The following is a 10,691-nucleotide window of genomic DNA, read 5'->3' as shown; positions in this document are numbered from 1 at the left end:
CCTGCAGCCATGGCACACGTCAAACCCAGGCCTTCTGAGACCTCAACACCATGCGCACCCTCCTTGACCCCTGTTGAGAGGGCAAAGTAGAAAAGGCAGCGGCAGTTCAGGCAGGATGGCTACTTTTATTTCTCACTGGGGCTGGGCTGCTGGCCCCAGGCTCAGGGCGGCCACTCACTGGGAGACACGGGGCAAGCAAGACACAGAAAGGGGAAGTCCCACCCCCAGCCCCAGCCACTCTACTGCTCCCCCTGGGCCCAACGGCATAGAGGCAAAGGGGTCAAGCACACTCTGGAAGCCTCTAGAAGCCACCAGCTGAACAGGGGTGTGAGGCAGCAGAGGTAGGCCCAGAAAGATGCAGTGCCAGTGAGGAGGACGGGAGGTCCTCCTGAGGCTGCAACTTGTCCGCTCAGCCCACTGTGTGCCCAGGATTCTGAACCTCTGGGGCACTCCCTCCTGTCCCGAGTCACCCAGAGTCTCCCGCCCCCTCCCTGTGCCTGCTCCATCACATCCTCTCTCGAGCCCCATGCCTGGCAGGGCCACCGGGGGAACCGCCCTAGGGCTGGGCTAGGTGAACCAAGGGCACCGGTCCCCCAAACCTGCCGATCGTCCCCAGGCTGCAGGGACACATGTGGGGCGGCAAGGGCAGAAGATAAACTAGGGGGATCCAGGCCCCTGAGGACAGCCCTGGCGGGAGGCCACAGGCCTCACAGGGTGGTGAGCTGGAGGCCACCCGGGCAGGCAGGCAGGCAGCAGGGAAAGAGACTGGCATGGTCCTGGCCAGGGGCCTCCCCGGGAAGGGCGGGCAAGTAGGAGCAAAAACAAGAGCAGAGCACGGGCCCCCACCCTGCTGGGGCCTATGGCCTGGGGACCCAGACACACTGAGGAAGACCCAGGAGGACCCGCCAAGCTACTAGGAGGAGATAAAGGGTGTGCAGGCCTCCAACCCGCAGGTTGTGTCTGGACTGAGTCCAGGGAGGGCAGGGAGGGGCGGTAGCGCAGTTGACCTTCCCTCCCCCAAGCCACACCTCTGCACCCCAACCCTCCCTTCTGCCTCCCAAGAGCCCCATCCCCGCTCTCCGAGGAAACTGGGAGGGGACCTGGAGAGGAAAGGGAAGCAACAGCCCCTCAGAGCGGGGTTCCCCAAAATCTATGGCCAGGGACTGAGGCCAGCACTCAGACACTGTTGGGAACACTGGCCAGGAGTCCCTCGGGGTGGACCTGGGAACCTGCTGCAGAAGCTTAGGGGACCGGGCTAGCTCAGGAAAGGGCTCAGGCTGGAAACCGAGCAGACAGGGCACCGCTGGACCTGGGCCGAGGAGGACAGGAAGTAGGTGACTATGGAAAGACCCCCGCCACCACCCACGCCCAACTCAGCACACAAAGGCCCAGAGAGGCCCCCAGACATGCCTGTGGGGGCAGGGGTGTTTGCAAACATTCGCAGAGGGACCGGGTGTCCCAGGCACATGGACAGCTTGCAGGGCCTGGCTGAGGCTAGGACAGCAGCAGGTGGCTGGCAGGAGGTGCCCCGCCAGGGTCCCCAGCTGCGTGGGGGGCAGGCCCGAGGCAGGCGGCACCAGTCCCGGGCAGTATCTCTCGGAAGAGGGGCCGTACCCAGCCAGGGCTCCCAGAGACAGGGGTGGTGGGGCCGAGTGCCCCCTCACCCTGTGCGTGGCCCCCAACAAAGGGTGAGCATGTATCCTTCCTGGACACAGTGTCCAGGGCAGGGCACTCCCAAACCGGGATGCCCCCTAGGCCACAGGACCCCTCAGCCCCAGCTGACAGCAGCCGGTGGTCTGGGGAGGCCCCCAGGAGGCAGGGCGGCAGCCAAGAAGAACACCATCCCTGGACCCACTCTCCAACTGCAACCAGGGCCCGCTCCCCCGAAGGCACCAGCTCTCCCTGGGGGCAGGACCTTGATCCAGAGCAGGAGTGGAGGTCCCCAACAGGGGACGGCTGGAGAGGCCCTGGGCTCACGAGCCAGGGAGCGGCGCCTCTGTGCCCGGAAGCCCCTGGGTCCTGCCTGGGCTGCTGGTAGCTGCTGCGGGCCGAGGGGTCCGGAGACCCCCTAGGGTGCTCTGGGGCAGCTCCTTTGGGACCCTCAATGGAGCCAGTAAGTCCAGGAGGGCACCGATCCGTCCAGGTGGGTGCATGGGCCGGGACAGGGTCTGGCTGCTGTCGTGACTGTGCCCATCTGCCGAACAGGCCGCTAGGAGAGCACTCCCTGAGCGAGGGCGCCGGGCAGCCCGGGGAGGGAGGACACAGTCCCCGTCCAGGTCCCCGAGGCCCCCATAGCAGGGAGAGCCGGCCCTCCTCACTGTTCTTCCCGCGGGACCGGGCCGGCACCTCGGCTCAGGGGAGAGAGGGTCACAGAGGACAGCCAGCAGGCAGGTGGCCCAGGAGTGTGGGGGGTCGGTGGGCCTGACCGTGTCCTGAAGCACCCCAGGACCCTGTACCCGACACCCTGGGGGAGGGGCTGTCCCCACCTGCCAGGAACACATTCCTCAGGGAAGGCCCGGCAACCTGCTCTCGTCGGGTTCAAGAAGGGCCAGGCGGCTTTGGAAGGGGCCAGGAGCTGTCACCAAGGGCCCCCGCATTGCCCAGAGGCGGCGCGGGCCAACAGGAAAAGCACTCACCGCCCACGGAAACTCTGTGACAAATTCAGAGCCACGGAGAGCGTCATCAGCAAGTCACTTGCCAGTCCCAGTGGGAAGGATGGGGCACGTCTCCAGGGAAACGAGACGCCAAGGTCCTCCTGGGGCCCCAGTGGAAAGCTCCTTCCAGGACCCACCTGGCCCTCCACATCCCACCCTCCAGGCCAGGGACCGGAGCCCAGTATCCGGCAACCTGACACATCACGGAAAAAAGGAGCTGCTCTGCCTTTACCATGAAGACGCGGCACACCCCCTCCCTGCCCCGGCCCCTCCCCTTCAGGGCTGCATGCGGGGAGGAGAGGCCTCCCCTGTCTGCAGAGAGAGGTCACCCCACCTGGGGCAGAGAGGGGACAGGGGCAGGAATGAGACCCTGGGAGGGGGGCATTGGAGGTGGGGGGGCACATCCTGCCACCCAGGCCTGGCGTGGGGCACTCATGCCATGCAGAAGGGGCTGCGGAGACCAGAACGGGCTTCCCGCCGGCTCCTGGGGATGTTGGACCGGGGCTCCCCGACCAGGGCTGGGAAAGGCTTCCATGAAGAGCCAGAGAGCACACGGCGCAGACCCTGCGGGGCACACGGGGTCTCGGTGGCAGAGTCTCCCTTCTTGGGGTTCTCTGTGATGGGTTTTGCAACCCTTTCAGGATGTCAAAGCACGCCCCGCCCTCAGAAATGCAGGCCCCGGCCAGTGTCAGCCCCAGGAGGTGGCCTGCTGCTCCCGCTGACACCAAGGACATGTTCCTGAGGCGGCCCGCTCGGGATCTCCAGCAGCGGACGCAGGTCTACACGTGCAAGGGTGCTTCTGACTCGCAGCACTCAGGAACAGCCTCCACCCTGAGCGTGGCGCCCTCTCCAGCACGTTCCAGGGTGGACCTGTGAGACCAATAAAAACCACAGCGGAGGCGAGGCGAGTCACTTAGGAGACCAGGCCATGAAGAGACTGTGGCCGGGTCTGGGGCGCCCTCTCCTGCTGGTTCGATTGGATTGCAGGTCCGGGGGAAGCCGAGCAGCCCCGGGGAGGAGGCCCGGTGGGGAGGAACTGAGGCCTCCTGCCACAGCCTCCAGAGGGAGAGTCATCACGAGGGCTCCCCACCCAGTCAGATAGGATGGCTGGGCCCCAGTGGACACCTGACCGCAGCCTGAGAGGGACCCTGAGCCACAGTCCTGGCTCCCCGAGAGCCCTCCCAGAGCCTGTCCCTCAGAACCCTGGGGGGGGTGAGACGAGTGCTAGGTGGGGAAGGACCGAAACGTGAAGTCGTCTGTTACCCAGTAGTCGGAACTGGTGCCCAGCGTCCAGGGGGCAAGACACGGCGTGAGCCAGAAGGAAACAAACCGACAAGAACCCCCAGAAGCCATCAGGAAAGCCTGGAGATTCTGATGACACGAAAACTAAAATCCCCTCTGTGACCAAGCACAACCCGCAAACCACACAGTCAAGAGACAAGTGATAACAAGGGGAGAAAATAGTAGCAAGAGGTGACTAAGGGCTCGCGTCAGTCACACACACACACAGAGCCGGACACACGGACAAGGCAAAGTGCAAGGACAAGAGAGCAAAAGGGGGCGGAGGAGAGGAAGGGAGAGGGAAGGAAGCGTCTTCTCCACCGGGATGCAATTCCTTGGGAGCCCGTCTGATCCCAGGGCAAAGAGATGCTGGGTCGCCAGAGCTGCCGCGGAGAAGTCCCGCCGCGCCTCGGAGCCCAGCAAAGAGGAACCAGGGCGGACGGGCCAAACCCAGCGGCCGGCTCCCGGGGGTGGGTGGTGGCGCTGCGGGGAGCCGCCTGAGCAGCATCACCAGGAGCTGGGAACCCTCCCGCTGCGGGAAGGTTGGCGGGTAAGGCGGGGCTTCCCCGGAAACACTGGGCTGGACCCAGCGGTCCCATGGGTGCTGGAACCAACCCTGCGGGTGTTCCCAGGCACCCTCCCGCGGGAAGACCGGCTGGAGGGATGGCTCCTGTTGGCACCCACGTCGAGGGAAGCCACCGCCTTCTCTGCGGGGCTCGCCTTTCCTACCTCCCCCAGGAGACAGGCCAGGAAGCGCCCCAGCCCACGACCGCCCGCAGCAGAGCAGGATTCCCTCCCCGGCGGCCACCGCTGTCAAGGGACGGGGAAGACTTTGTTACCCCACCGCGCGCCACCGCGGAATGGTGCACAGACACCTCCAGACGCCACTTCCCCCAGGACGGCCGCCCGCCCGCCCCGCTCTGCCCACCTCTCCCTGGACGCTGCCGGGTGGGCGGGTGGGGGCGGCCCTGCTTCCCCACGACCCCCCAGACGCGCCCCGAGGCACTTTCGCAGCACAGTGGAGTGGGAAGGGCGGGGCGGCCCCTCGACGGCGCCGAGGCGAGAGCGGCTCACGGGGCTTCTCGGGCCCTGATCTCAGGGGACGCCTGTCCGCCTCGTCCCCGCGGGAGGACAGTGACCACCGGTCCGCAAAGGAAGGGGACTCGGCGCACGCCCCGCAGGGCCGGCCCAGGACTCGCGGGCGCGGAAGGCGGTGCCGAGGCGGGGGCGGGGCGGGGCGTGGAGGGACAGCCCTAGTCTCCGCCCGCCGGGGCCCACAGCTGCCTCGCTCCCCGCCTCCGCTTCGGTCGCTCCTCGTAAGCGCCAGGCGCCCACAGGAAGCCCCGCCCCTCCCCGCCTATCCGTCCTCCTCTTCGCCTGTCCTCGCCAATGACCATGCTCAGATTGCACGGAATTCCCGCCCCTCGCCCTTGACTGACGTTCCTGCTGCCCAGTGGACGACACCCCGTCGCGTGCGCGCCGCTGCGGCCCTGCCGGGTGTGGCGCGGCGCTCTCAGGCTCCTAGGCGTTCCCGGGGCGAGACCCAGGGCCCTGGCCGCAGAGTCGCCGGTGCACACGCAACAGTGCCGCCTTGTGTTTTGGGTGTGGACCTGCGCTTCTCTAAGCGTTCCGTTCCCGAGAAGGGGCGAGAAACGTCCAGAGGTCGTGGCACCTGCCCGCCGCTGCCGGGGCGTCGGCCGTGGGCGCAAGTGAAGCGCCCCGGGAGCGCGGCGCGACGTCCGTGCCCTCCGAGGGCGGCCCGGGTGTAGCCGCGGAGGGCGCGGCCGTGGGCATTTCCGCGCTTGCGCGGGTTCCTGTCCCGCCCCGGCCCCGGCCCCGGCCCCGGCCCCTCCCTCCCTCTCTCGTGGCCCCGCAGTAGACGCAGCCCCTCCCTCCCGCGGTGCAGCGCAGCCAGGGCTCTGCTCCGGGAGTCGTGGAGTCTATCACCGCGGAGCGTTATCTCAGCGGACCCACGCGGTGTCTTCCGCTGGGGTGGGCCGAGTACCCTCCGCCTCCCGCCCGCGAGATCCATCCCAGCCCTTGGCGGGGGCCCGTGGTTCTTCCCGCTCATGGCCACGGAACGGTCCACGCTCGCGGAGCCGCAGGCTGAGCTTTTGCTGGTGAGGGACAAGGTCGTGGTTTCCCGTGGCTGGTGGCCCTCACGGAGGAGCCTGCTGGGAGCACGCACGTGTAGGGTTTCCTGTCATCGGGTTGCCACGCCCATCTTGAACGCTCGAGTCCACGCAGAAGTGTAGAAGTGGATGTGTAGCTTTATTTGTAATTCTCTTTCTTTCTTCCTTTCTTCCTTTCTTTCCTTTTCTTTCTTTTTGAGTCAGGGTCTCACTCTGCACGCAGTCTGGAGTGCAGTGGCGCGATGAGGGCTCACTACAGACTTGACCTCTCCACCCCAGCGAGGGCTTCAACCTCCAGCCTCAGCCTTCCATGTAGCTGGGACTACAGGCGCACGCCACCACCATGTCCGGCTAATTTTTTACTTTTTTGTAGAGATGGGGTCTCGCTTTTTCGCCCAGGTTGGTCTGGGATTCCTGGGCTCAGGTGATCCACCCCAGCCTCACAAAGTGCTGGGATTTGCGGGGATTCTGGGCACCGGGCACTGGCCGCCGCGCCCAGCTTGATGTGTAGTTTCAGTAGAAACCACCAAAGTCTTCAGGGTGGCCTGTGCATCACTTTACACATACTCAAGCGAATCATTGAGAGGTGTTTGAGGCCGGGCGCGGTGGCTCACGCCTGTGATCCCAGCACTATGGGAGGCCGAGGCGGGGGGATCGTTTGAGGTCAGGAGTTTGAGACCAGCCTGACCAACATAGTGAAACTCCGTCTCTAATAAAAATACAAAATTAGCCGGGCGTGGTGCCGCCCTCGCCTATAATCCCAACTACTCAGGAGGCCGAGGCAAGAGAATCGCTTGAACCCAGGGGGCAGAGGTTGCACTGAGCCGAGATCGCACCACGGCACTCCAGCCTGGGTGATAGAGCAAGATTCTGTCTCAAAAAAAAAAAAAAAAAAAAAAAAAAAAAAGGTTTTTGAAACAACTTGAAGCAAGTTATCCCATGTATAAAAAAGTATAAAGTTATTTATACTATTTTTCTGTGCAATCACTCACGTTAATTAACCAAGTTAAGACCCATTATGCGGCCTGGCGCGGTGGCTCACGCCTGTAATCCCAGCACTTTGGGAGGCTGAGGCGGGTGGATCACGAGGTCAGGAGTTCGAGACCAGACTGGCTAATATGGTGAAACCTCATTTCTACTAAGAATACAAAAATTAGCTGGGCGTGGTGGCGTGTGCCAGCTATTCGGGAGGCTGAGGCAGAAGACTCGCTTGAACCCGGGAGGTGGAGGTTGCAGCAAGCCGAGATCACACCACTGCACTCCAGCCTGGGTGACACAGTGAGACTCCGTCTGAAAAAAAAAAAAAAAAAAAACCGTTATGCTACACATTTTGTAGTGATTTTCTGTTTTTTGTTTTTTGTTTTTAGCTTTTTTATAATTTCAACTTTTTTGTTTTTGAGATAGATAGAATCTCACTCTGTCGCCCAGGCTGAGTGCAATGGCACCATCTCGGCTCATTGCAACCTTTGCCTCCCAGGCTGAAGGGATCCTCTCACCTCTCACCTGGGTTGGTCAGGCTGGTCTCAAATTCCTGACCTCAGTGATGCACCCGCCTCGGCCTCCCAAAGTGCTGGGATTACAGGCATGAGCCACCGCACCTGGCCTGATGTACTTTAAACTTTTTTTTTTTTTTTTTTTTTTTGAGACAGAGTTTCACTCTTGTTGCCCAGGCTGGAGTGCAATGGCGCGATCTCAGCTCACCGCAACCTCCACCTCCTGGGCTCAAGTGATTCTCCTGCCTCAGCCTCCCGAGTAGCTGGGATTACAGGCATACGCCACTGCACCAGGCCTCCATTTGATGTACTTTTAAAGCATTATTATTTCTACCTTGCATTTACTATGAACACAGCCTTGAACGTGCATCCATCTGTCTCTAGGATAATTACCTGTAACTGGAATTGCTGGGTCGAGATATATGTACATTAAATTTTTTTTTTTTTTTTTTAGACAGGATCTCTGTCGCTCAGGCTGGAGTGGAGTGGCTCGATCACAGCTCACCACCGCCTCAACCTCCTGGGCTCAAGTGACCTTCCTATTTCAGCCTCCTGAGCTGCTGGGACCACAAGTGTGTGCCAGCATCCCTGGCTTTTTTAGAAAACTTTTTGTACAGACAGGGTCTCACTGTGTTGCCCAGGCTGGTCTTGAACCCCTGGGCTCCAGTCCTCCCTCCTTGGCCTCTCAAAGTGCTGGTTTTACAGATGTGTCCCACCTTGTGTGGCCTGCATTTAAAATTGTAAGAGACACTAGGGAATTGCCTCCCCAAAAGACCCTACCTTTGATACTGTCCATCCCTCACATTGTACCCTCAGTGTTTACCCACAGCCTCACCAGCACCTTTTGGGCTAACAGCTTTTTAGGTGTCTGAAAATTAGATGGGAGAACTGTAGCTTTTCTCTTTTTTCTTCTTCCCTGTTTCTTAGTCCTGTTCCCCTCCCTCCCAAAGGGGTCATTTAAAATGTGGTGTCATTTGGAATGTGTTTGTTCAATTGTATTTTAGTTTTTTGAGACAGGGCCTCGCTTTGTCACCCAGGCTGGAGTGCAGTGGTGTGATCATAGCTCAGAGCAGCCTTGATGTCCCACCTCAATTGATAATTAATACAAAAATTAGTCGGGCATGGTGGCACGCGCCTTCAGTCCCAGCTACTCGGTAGGCTGAGGTGGAAGAATTGCTTAAACCCAGGAGGTGAATGTTGCAGTGAGCCGAGATTGTGCCACTGCACTCCAGCCTGGGTGACAGAGTGAGACTGTTTCTTAAAAAAGAAGAAAAAAATAAAATAAAACAACAAACATAACAAAACGAAGCATCAATGCTCTTGAACCCAGCGATCCCACCCCTTGATAACTCAGCAAGAGCAATTCTCCCTGCTCGCTACGGCCACATTCCGTGCCATGGCCTTCGTGGCATGGTTTGTGGCACACAAGGAGCTGAAGTCCTGGGGTTGCATCACTCAGGGTGGGAATGATCAAATGTGTTGCATCCAAGTTCTGAAATCCTCTGCAGGAGCACAGGAGTCAACTGTATGTCTCCAGGGCCACAGACAAAGAGCTAAGAAACCCTGTTGAATGACGGAAGCAGTCAGCAGAATAGGAATGCAGCACAGGGACAGTTATGGTGGGCAAAACCATACACACAAAAAATCCACAGGTGCAGGGCGATGGCTCACGCCTGTCGTCCAAGCACTTTGGGAGGCCGAGACAGGCAGATCGCTTGAAGCCAGGAATAGGAGACCAGCCTGGGCAACAGGGCGAGACCTCGTCTCTACAAAAAAAATAAAATTAGCTGGTGTGGTGGCACATGCCTGTAGTCCTAGTTACTCCAGAGGCTGAGGTGGGAGGATCACTTGAGGGCTTCAGCTCCTTGTGTGCCACAAACCATGCCACGAAGGCCATGGCACGGAATGTGGCCGTAGCGAGCAGGGAGAATTGCTCTTGCTGAGGTATCAAGGGGTGGGATCGCTGGGTTCAAGAGCATGGATGCTTCGTTTCGTTACGTTTGTTGTTTTATTTTATTTTTTTCTTCTTTTTTAAGAAAGAGTCTCACTCTGTCGCCCAGGCTGGAGTGTAGTGGCACAATCTCGGCTCACTGCAACATTCACCTCCTGGGTTTAAGCAATTCTCCCACCTCAGCCTACCGAGTAGCTGGGATTACAGGCGTGAGCCACCACGCCCAGCTAGTTTTTGTGTTTTTAGTAGAGACGGGGTTTCACCATGTTGGGCAGGCTGGTCTTCAACTCCTGACCTCAAGTGATCCCCGCCGCCTCGACCTCCCAAAGTGCTGGGATGACAGGCGTGAGCCACCGCGCCTGGCTCCTTTCCCATTTTCTAAGGGACAGTCAGTCTCCTCCATACCATTTGTCACACACAGCCTTTCCCCCATGATGGCACTGCCATACTCCCGCTCAATGCGCAGGCATCTGTGGTCTCCTGTGCACTCGTCCTTCCAGGGAACAATGCAGTGGGCTCCTTGCTTTGCATCTCCCCATACCTGGTGCACCTGCCAGCTCCCTTAGCAGGACCTTGCAGACAGTTTCAGTCATTCTTGGGCATTTTCTTCTCCACGTGAAGTTTCCCATCATCATGTCCGGGACCATTAGACACCTACATCCCTGGCTTCCTGGGACTCTGGTGGCATGATGGGAAGAGCCCACTTCTCAGCACTGTTTTTTTTCAAGAGGATCTCATTCTTAGTCCAGGCAGCAGGAATGGTTTCCCCTGCTGGCCTCAGCTCTGTTGGCAAGGGATACCTGCAGTCTGGGGCCTGGAGCTGGAGCGCTCCAGACGTGGTCCCTTCCTTCCGGGAGTTTCTTTCTCGTGGGTGAGCCATAAGCAAACAGCTCATCCCACAGTTCTGAGGGCCTGGGTGGGGCCATCGCCCTGGTCCGGGTAAGAGACCATGGAGTCTGGCCAGGCACGTTGGCTCCTGCCTGTAATCCCAGCACTTTGGGTTAGGGTTAGGGCAAGAGGATCACTTGGCTCCAGCAGTTCAAGACCATTCTGGGTAACCTAACAAGGCCCCATCTCTACAAAAGAAAAAAAAGTTATCCAGGCATGGTGGCGTGTGCCTGTAGTCCCAGCTGATTGGGAGGCTGAGGTAGGAACATCTCTGGAGCCCAGGAGTTCGAGG

Source organism: Pongo pygmaeus, chromosome X (genome assembly GCF_028885625.2).
Source record: "Pongo pygmaeus isolate AG05252 chromosome X, NHGRI_mPonPyg2-v2.0_pri, whole genome shotgun sequence".
Taxonomy (NCBI): Eukaryota; Metazoa; Chordata; class Mammalia; order Primates; family Hominidae; genus Pongo; species Pongo pygmaeus.
This window is presented reverse-complemented; position numbering follows the sequence as displayed.